This window comes from Haliotis rufescens, unplaced genomic scaffold (assembly GCF_023055435.1).
Source record: "Haliotis rufescens isolate VD_foot unplaced genomic scaffold, xgHalRufe1.0.p SCAF_80, whole genome shotgun sequence".
NCBI lineage: Eukaryota > Metazoa > Mollusca > Gastropoda > Lepetellida > Haliotidae > Haliotis > Haliotis rufescens.
Genome location: NW_025964373.1, coordinates 1,582,501 through 1,585,000, shown reverse-complemented (window position 1 = coordinate 1,585,000; position 2,500 = coordinate 1,582,501). Strand labels below are relative to the sequence as shown.

The following is a 2,500-nucleotide window of genomic DNA, read 5'->3' as shown; positions in this document are numbered from 1 at the left end:
TATGATTACTGGCAGGATCAACCAGATAGGTCCTAGTCTTTGCAGACAAACAGACCGGGACGTCCGAACCGCCGGCGAGGAGAGCCCCGAAACACACGAGCGAGTCCCGTAAAAAGCTCAACCCGACCGAGGCGGCCAGCCATCCCTGCCACAATCCCCTCCGCCGAGAGCGTTCTCGGGGTGGAAAAGCGACTACTTCACAAAAGCCCGACCCGAAACGATAGTGCGGGGGTGACGCCACGGGCTGCTTTGACGTCGGCGATTGATTCTCGTACCGAGCGCAGACGAACCCCGGATGCCGGGGTCTGCCTTCCTCACGACAATCAGATTGCTTATGCAAGCAGTTGGTAGCAAAGGCGAGCGGTCGCCTGGCTGCAACGTCGGTTGTTGCATTCTCAACCTCACTCAGTCTACCACGAGCCGTTTTCTGACTCCCGGCGACGAGGACGTTCCCACCTAACGATAAGGCAGGGCACCCCGGGAAACGAGAGCGACGTTTGCCGACCGTTCCCTTTCGTCATGGGAGCACTGGTCGCCAGTTGTGAAGGGGGACTTACGAACTTTACTGTGTAGTCGATGATTTGCCACGGAGACGAGGATCGCGACCCAACGTACTGCCGAGGAACAGCGCACGATACACGGAGAGTTAAGGCTTACAAGCTAAAACTGAACCGAGATCACACGCAAATATCTTCCGACACGAGCACCGTTCATGCGTCGTAATATCCCCGAGGAGATACCGCCCGCATTCCGAGTTACCAACACTCGGCGCACCGCGCCAGGACCCACCGAGCTGCCTTACAACACGAGCCGTTGCACTGCAGGCGAGTCTGGCCGCCTTCACATTACTAGGCAGCCCGGGCGATACGCTGGATAGTTAGCCTGTCACAACAAATACCCACTCGTAAAGAAACGATATTATTTCTTAAACTATTCGGCCGATTTTCATGAAATTTTGCATGTACCTCCGTGATAGATTGCACGTTTGTCACAAATAATCAGTTTTGTCATTGCACTCTTATTTTGGGAGTGAGGGTGATAATAAGGAGAAAAAATGTAATTTCCTTCATCAAATCACATACTAAATACTTCATATTTCTTACACTATTCAGCAGAACCCCATGAAACGTCACAAGCAGGCCCATGTCACTTGTATCTAGCTTTTAATAAGCATTTAATATTATTTGAACTTTTTTTACCCGAACAGCAGGCTACTTTTCACACAAAAATAGCCAGTCAAAAAACACAGTACACATAGTATTGTTACCAAATCTTAATAAACTTAACTATTTGATGTAACATAACGCACTTCATATCAGATGAACCACTGTAACTATTGTAGCATATATTTCACATGGGAACAAGCCCAGGTCGTCGAGTCTAACCCTTACATATATGTGAAATGTTGAACAAAGCTCACCGGCTGGCGCAGTAACACTACGGGCTATCCAGAGAACATGAACAGAGACATATGACAATAAAGCCAAGCAGTGACTGGTGAACGGTATATATCGCGGGATATAAATCATTCTTACTCAAAAGAAAGAATTACAGATAGTGATAGTCACTGTAAATGTAATAACTAGTCACAACGAATCAAATATGATTGCAACGCGATTCAGTTAGGCGTCATACATCTAAGATAAAGCTGAAGTGTAGCGCATTAGTAAACATACTTATTATGCAATGTGAAGTACTGACACGAAAAATGAGACATTGATTACCTAACAAAATGTACAATGATACGATATTAGCCTATGGAGGCATAGAAATGAACACCTTACATGCGAATCTGATAGTATCAACTCAATCAGTTAGATATCAATTCTAAGACAGAAAGAGATGTACATGAAAATACTGCAAAGTATTTCCTATATGCATGCTATTAAGGATGAAGAACACACACACACACACACACACACACACACACACATACATACATACATACATACATACATATGTGGCAGTTACATATTTTGACTATTTCTTGTATTTTACCTTTTAAGTATAATTCATGTACATAAATAAATGCAGTTGTAGTCATTTTATTTTATTGCTCAGCCTACTTTAAACACTAAACTATCAGTCACGGCATTCTTACTAAGCATGCTTACTGCATGGTTTGTTTGTGAATGTCACACCCTGTGAACTAACACAATAGCCCCAGCCCTCTCCCTACTCAAGCCTTTTGTCTATATGGCCAGCTTGGGTACTCAGCCATGCTGTATGCTGGACACCTAAGGACTGTGGTCACTCCACATATACCTCTTCACGGATAAAGATATATATATATATATATATATATATATATATATATATATATATATATATTCAGGTGTTTTTTTCACAAGGATCGTTTTTGGGGAACCTTAGATCAAATTCCAAGACGAGTTTTGCAGTACTGTGCAGATACTTAGCGCGGCATCGTCCCCAGGTGTGATATCAACCCAGGCCCACACACCTGGGTGGTTTTTCTATAAAATTACATTCACAATTTCTG

General features: G+C 43.8%; 1 non-coding gene across 1 annotated transcript in view; it reads right to left on the bottom strand.

Annotated features, from left to right (window-relative positions):
* Nucleotides 1-28, bottom strand: part of LOC125377235 — a 1,859-nt gene extending 1,831 nt beyond the window's left edge. The window contains exon 1 of the ribosomal RNA XR_007219481.1: nt 1-28. This exon is cut by the window's left edge and continues 1,831 nt beyond it. This is a non-coding gene — a ribosomal RNA (small subunit ribosomal RNA).
* Nucleotides 29-2,500: the final 2,472 nt, after the last annotated feature.